Genomic DNA, 7,547 nt, shown 5'->3' on the forward strand with positions numbered 1-7,547 from the left:
TCCTCCTCTCTTCTTCCTTCTTCCTTCTTTTTCTTTTTCATTTTCCTTTCCTTTTTTTTCTATTTTTCAATTCAATTCAGTTTTATTTATATAGCGCCAATTCACAACACATGTCGTCTCAAGGCACTTCACAAAGTCAGGTACAAACATTCCAATTAATCCTAACCATTGAACAGTGCAGTCAGATTCAGTTATTTGTTCAAATTGGATAAAAAGTTTTTCTGTCTTAAGAAACCCAGCAGATTGCATCCAGTCAGTGACTTGCAGCATTCCCTCCTCCCGGATGAGCATGTAGCGACAGTGGACAGTTACTGGCGTTGACTTTGCAGCAATCCCTCATACTGAGCATGCATGTAGCGACAGTGGAGATGAAAAACTCCCTTTTAACAGGAAGAAACCTCCAGCAGAACCAGGCTCAGTGTGAGCGGCCATCTGCCACAACTGACTGGGGGTTTGAGAGAACAGAGCAGAGACTCAAAAAGAACACAGAAGCACTGATCCAGGAGTACTTTCTATGGGAAGCAAAAGTAAATGTTAGTCGTTTTATCTAGAAAGAAAAAACAGATAAACTTTGAGCCAGTTTTCAAGATTAGAGTCTGAAAGAGCACATAGAGTTAGTTACAGTAAAAGCTCAGTCAGTAGCTGTGTTTAGGAGAGAGAAAGGGTTAAACACTGAAAGACAGGGCTATGTGGATCATCTGTAGAGGGTGAGCATTAAGTTGTTGCCAGCAGAAGCTTGGATGATGCTTCTCTCCAGAAAGGTGTCACAGGTAGACAGAGTCAGGCCAGGTGTAGCTTCTAGGAAGAGAAAAGACAGAGAACATAAAGTTAAAAGCTGAAATAACACCAAATAATGCAAAATTGGAGAGTAGTGTGAGAATGTAGCGAAGAGGGTGAAAGTGGTCATTATGTCCTCCAGCAGTCTAAGCCTATAGCAGCATAACTACAGAGATAGCTCAGGATAACCTAAGCCACTCTAACTATAAGCTTTATCAAAAAGGAAAGTTTTAAGCCTAGCCTTAAAAGTTGACAGGGTGTCTGTCTCACGGACTAAAGCTGGGAGCTGGTTCCACAGGAGAGGAGCCTGATAACTAAAGGATCTGCCTCCCATTCTACTTCTAGAGACTCTAAGAACCACCAGTAAACCTGCAGTCTGAGAACGAAGTGCTCTGTTAGGAACATATGGAGCAATCAGATATCTGATGTATGATGGAGCTAAATCATTAAGGGCTTTATATGTGAGGAGGAGAATTTTAAATTCTATTCTGGATTTAACATGGAGCCATTGAAGGGAAGCTAAAATAAGAGAAATATGATCTCTCTTTTTAATTTTCATCAGAACTCTTGCTGCAGCATTTTGAATCAGCTGGTGGCTTTTAACTGCATTTTGTGGACATCCTGATAGTAAAGAATTACAATAGTCCAGCCTTGAAGTAACAAATGCATGGACTAGTTTTTCAGCGTCACTCCTGGATAGGATATTTCTAATTTTGGCAATGTTCCGGAGATGAAAGAAGGAAATCCTAGAAACCTGTTTAATGTAGGATTTAAATGACATGTCCTGGTCAAAAATAACACCAAGGTTTTTTACCGGAGGTCAATTTAATACCATCCACATCAAGTGATTGACTAAGCAGTTTCTTTTTTAAAGACTCCGGTCCAAAGACGACAACTTCTGTCTTGTCTGAATTTAGAAGCAGAAAATTTAAAGTCATCCAAGTTTGTATATCTTCAAGACATGCTTGTAGTCTATCTAACTGGTTGGGTTCATCAGGATTTATTGATAAGTAAAGCTGAGGATCATCAGCGTAACAGTTAAAATTTATCCTATGCTGCCTGATAATTTGACCTATTGGAAGCATATATATAGTAAAGAGAATCGGCCCAAGGACTGAACCCTGTGGTCCTCCACAATTAACCCTGGAGTTTAAAGATAATTTATCATTTACATGAACAAACTGGAATCTGTCAGACAAATAAGATTTAAACCAGCCTAGCGCTGTTCCCCTGATCCCTACAACATATTCCAGCCTTTCTAAGATAATATTGTGATCGACTGTATCAAATGCAGCACTGAGATCTAACAGAACCAGAACAGACACAAGTCCATTATCTGAGGCCATAAGAATATCATTAGTGACTTTCAGCAGAGCTGTTTCAGTGCTATGATGAGCCCTGAAACCTGATTGAAACTCTTCAAACAGGTCATTGCTGTGTAAGTGCTCACACATTTGATTAGCAACTATTTTCTCAAGAATTTTAGATAAGAACGGAAGATTGGATATAGGTCTGTAATTTTTCAAGTCATCTCGATCAAGCGAAGGTTTCTTAAGTAAAGGTTTAATTACAGCTAACTTAAAAGCCTGTGGTATATATCCATTTACTAAGGATAAATTGATCATATCTAAAATGGGGCTGGTAATCAGAGGAAACACTTCCTTAAATAATTTGGTTGGGATTGGGTCTAACATACAAGTTGAAGGTTTAGATGAAGCTAATATTTCTGATAACTCAGGAAGTTCCACAGGATCAAAACAGTCCAAACACAGATCAGGTTCTACAGTTACTTCCAATGTTGTCTCACTTGCTGAGGATGAAGCATCTCCTGATTGTTTTTGAGAGGAATGTTTTTTTGTTTGTTTGTTTGCGTGTGTGTGTGTGTTTGTTTTCCAAGTGGCATGTTTGGGACAAAACACCTTTCCCACAGTGTAGTATGGTGGTGGCAGTATCATGCCCTGGGATTACTTTTCTTTAGATGGATCTGTTTTTTTTGACTTGTTGGATAAAATTATATACAGCTCCAAATGCCAGTCAGTTTTGACCAAAAACCTTCAGCTGCACATTAGAAAGCAGAAAATAAATGTTTCAGCATCAAAATGATCACAAGCATGCCCCCCAATCCACATAAGCATAATTTTATGAAAGGAACAGCCACATTTTGGAATGGCATAGCAATTGTTCAGAACTAAATCTGAAAGAAAAACTGTGGGGTCACCTGAAGAGGGGGGTGGATGAGAGATGTCTATGCAATCTGACAGGTTTGGTGAACTTTTGCAGTGCAGAATAACAACAAGTCAAAATTTGGGATGCTGATTAACTTCAGTCACAGAAGACTGAATCCTGAAATGCATAGTCATAGTCAGGTAAATGGACTTGACCGAAAATGAGTAACAAAGCTGCAAAAATCTTAAAACAAAAAAACAAAAGCTTAAAAAAGCCTGAAAAAATATTGACCAAGATATTTGTAAAAGGCTACAAGAAAGGCTGACTCCTAAGAAGCAAAGTATACAAATAAGCCTAAAATTATTCATACCCCTAGCAGATTTAGATTAAAAGTTATTTTTATTAAACCATTAAGTTCTGATCTGAGATCTCTCAAAAGGTAAGACAATTATGTAAAAAGAGAATATATTTTGAAAAAAATCTCTCTTTTATTCACAATTTATTAAGACTTGGCATGTCAAAACGTATTTATACCCATCTGTAAATCAGAGTTAAAATCTTTATTAGCATTACCCCAATCAAACTTTTTTAACATTTCTGAGCAGCTTTTTGTATGTTTCCACTGGTGTTTTGACAATTAATCTTTGGTGATGAGCTCTAATACTTTGAGGTTGGAAGGCATTCTTGCCATCATCCTAATCTTTAGCTAGTTAGATTCAATTCGGGACTCTGCCTGGGCCACTCCAAAACATTAAAATTACTTCCAATCAATGGAAACATGCTAGTAAAAAAAACTAAATCTGCCTGGGGTATAAATAATTTGGGGCTTAACTTTAAATAAACTAGAAGTGGTTTGAAATCTTTGCACTACGCTAAATATATATGATTTCACCACATCATTTATCTCTAATAAAATGACATTGAGGACAACAGGGCACCAAATGCTGACTAGCTCTGCTGCACAGACACAGTTTCAACAAAGAATACAGGAAAAAAGGAAGATCTGTCAGAGTTTCACAAACACTGGACATTGTTCCTACAGTTGCACAGGTAAAGTAACCCAGATACACAAATATTAAGGATAATAAAATCTAAATCTGAATAAAAACAAAGGCCTAACATGAATTTGAGTAAATAAATAGTGAGGGGTTGCACACCTTTATACGTCTGACTCAGCAGCACAAATGAGAGGAGGCGCAGCAACAATATTATGTCTCACAACACTGCGTCACAGCACGTACGCACTTTCTCTCAGTGCCCAACTCCCAGGGTGGCAGCGTAATGAAAAGCGGCTGTTTACCTTTCATTACGGTCCAACAAGAGATTAAAAAACAAAAGAAACAAAGGAACAGAGGAGCTGGGACCAGAGGGTTTGTCGGTTGGGCAGGAAGAGAACCAGAGCTCATATGAAAAATAAGACATTTCCTTTAATAACATCTGTAACATCATGGTTGTATTCTGGCATAATTCTGGATATATTGGAGGATGCAGAGTACACTTTTAATGAGGACACTGAATCAATTAACGTACAAGTTAATACAACATAAACCTGCATTGTTTTCTACAAAGACATCATAAAAGGGCACAAATGGTGTAGCAGCAAAAAAAAAGAGTGTTGCTTTCTTTTCTCTACATAGGCTACAGTAGTACAATGTATTTGCAGAGTAGAGATTCATTGTAAAGAACAGCTAAAATTACAGATACATCTCTAAAGTATGCACTATGTCATACACAGTATGGATATGACAAGTTATAGGACGTTACAGAGTTCAGTAAGGGGTAACTAGAGTTTATTCAGACAGTGGAAGCTGGAGAGAGTTACCTTAACAGTACATCGCACACTGATGTTTGAAGTTCACACAGGAGAAGGACATCTAAGAGATACTAACATGTCCACACTTTATATCTGCAGAAAAAGGCAGGACAGATAATAGATGTTTGTAGAATTAAATGTTTCTGGTTAAACTGATCAGATTTCATGCATTTAAACAGAATGCTTGGTGAAAATGTGCACAACACAGAATATATAGAGTTCTCTGCAAAAATATTAGTACACCTTGAACCTTTTCACATTCTGTCACATTGATGCTACAAACTTCAATGTGTTGTATTGGGATTATATGTGACAGACCTAAATAAAGTGCTACATAACTGGGGAGCGGAAGAAAGATGAATAAAAATCTGAAAAATGTGGCATACACTTGTATTCATCCCCTTTTAGTTTGGTATCCTTAAACAAAATCCAGTGTGACCGAATAGAGTCTACTTGATTGTAATTTAATTACAGTATAGAATGGCTGCTCTTTGAAGGCGTCAGGGGTTTGTTACAGAACATTATTGAAGGAACAGCAACATGTGGACCAAAGAACGCAGCAGACAGGTCAGTTGTGGAAAAGTTTAAAGAGGGGTTAGGGTATAAAACAATATCTCAAGCTTTGAACATCCCACAGAGCTTTGTTCAGTCCATCATACAAAAAACAGAAAGAGCTAGGCACAATACCAAACCTACCAAGACATGGCTGTCTATCTAAACACACAGGGTGAACAAGGGAAGCGGTAATCAGAGAACCAACCAAGATGCCCATGCTAACTGGGGGAGCTGCAGAGATCCACTGCTCAGGTGGAAGACTGTCGATAAAATAAATATTAGAGGTGCACTGCAAAAAGTTGGCTTTTTGTGGAAGAACGATAAGGCTGTGGTATTTTTGAAATAAGCTTTTAGAGGTCATCTTCCCAAACCCTATAGGGAACGCAGCAAACATGTGGAAGAAAGTGTTCTGCCAAAAACAAAAAATTCTGGCCTACAATGAAAACATGCAGGGTGGAAAAAGTACACCCTAAGCACATCATCCCTACCATTAGACATAGTGGTGGAAGCATCATTCTGAGGGGAATTGCAGGGAAGCGAATTGATTTAAAGGTGGATGGAGCTAAATACAGGACAATCCTGAAAGAAAACCTGTTAGAGGCTTCAAAACACCTGAGAATAGGGCAGAGGTTCACCTTCCAGTAGGGCAAAAACTGAGAACATTCATCAAGAGATACAATGGGATGGTTCAGATCAAAGCATATTTATGTGTTAGAATGGCCTAGTCAAAGTGCAGACATGTATCCAATCGAGACGCAGTGGCAAGATTTGAAAATGCATGTTTTCAGATCTTCATCCAATCTGACTGAGCTTGAGGTGTTTTTGATAGAAGAATGGTAAAAAGTTTCTCTAAAAGCTGCTGGAGATACAGCAGAACGACTAGAAGATGTAACTGACGTTGTATACAGTTTCTTTCACTTCATAAATCTGTCAAATAAAACCCCCCAAAAAACATAAAAATGAAATACATTGAAGCTTTTGTGGTTGCTGATAAAATGTGAAAACGTTCAAGGGTTATGGGTACCTTTGCAAGATGCTGTATGAGTGGATTTTGTTTCATTTGGTCCTCAACATTAATTTTATTTCTAGTTTCACTGTGAACTGATCTTACAATATGTGCTCTGCAATCTCAAACACAAGTGCAATCTGTACTGGGGTCCAAGGACTCTTAGGTTTCCCTCAAAACATTTATTAGCTTATTTTAAAATTCCCCAACCTTTAAACACAAAGTGTTAAATGGTTATACAAATGATCAATTTCCAAACAGGATATCACAAAAAAACTCTATTCCCAAGAGTTAAACAAGAGGATTGATACCATAATCCATGTATATTCTGTATATATGTGGTCCAGTTCATGAACTGGGTGGCTGGGTTTAGTATTAAGAAAAAGAAACAGGGTTAAACTAGTCTGGCTCTACGCAAAAGAAACCTAATCTGCCTAACTGAGACCTTTAACCTCTTCCACTTTGGAGGTCCGAGCATCAGGACCACCTGTTACCTAAAAACTAAAATTGTTAAAAAATATTTCCAGGTTGATCAGTGCATCTAACAAAGAGGAAAATATATGCAGAATTTCCTTTGCAGCAAAAGCTCAAAAGGAGATTTAAGCTTTTAAGCTTTCCCTGACTCATCATTATGAGGCGGTTATTTACGCTGATGAAGCAGAAATAGAAAAAAATCCCAGTCTGGCCTGGTGATGGGAACAGGGAGAGCTTTCTGAACTGTTTCAAGTGTCTCTTTGCCAATCACCCCGGGGTTAATCATTATGCCCCAAGGCTCCAATACTTGATACTGACAATTATTTAGGGGCTTCTTAGGTGAAACATTTAAACTAACAAACTCAAGAGTTTAAAAAAACCTTTTATGCGATCCGGTATTTCAAAAGTGAGGAGTCCTGGCACACATTTTAGGACCTCTGATAGTAGCCAATACCTCATGTTTTCCAGTTTTATTTTAAAATGACAAAATGAAAGCTCCAGATTAATTTATCCTACCAGAGATACAAGACTGGTATCAACCATTCTGTCTAACTCCAGTATTTTTTCCCAAAAAGATCCTAAATACAGGTGCATCTCAATAAATTAGAAAATCATCAAGTAGTTAATTTCTGTAATTCAATTAAAAAAAGCACAACTCAGATATTACATAGATTCACTACAGAGTGATTTCAAAGGACTATCGCATAAGGCCAATAAAACAGGTTCTTATTCAGAGATATTATGTTATGGATTGCT

Source organism: Girardinichthys multiradiatus, chromosome 23, assembly GCF_021462225.1.
Source record: "Girardinichthys multiradiatus isolate DD_20200921_A chromosome 23, DD_fGirMul_XY1, whole genome shotgun sequence".
NCBI lineage: Eukaryota > Metazoa > Chordata > Actinopteri > Cyprinodontiformes > Goodeidae > Girardinichthys > Girardinichthys multiradiatus.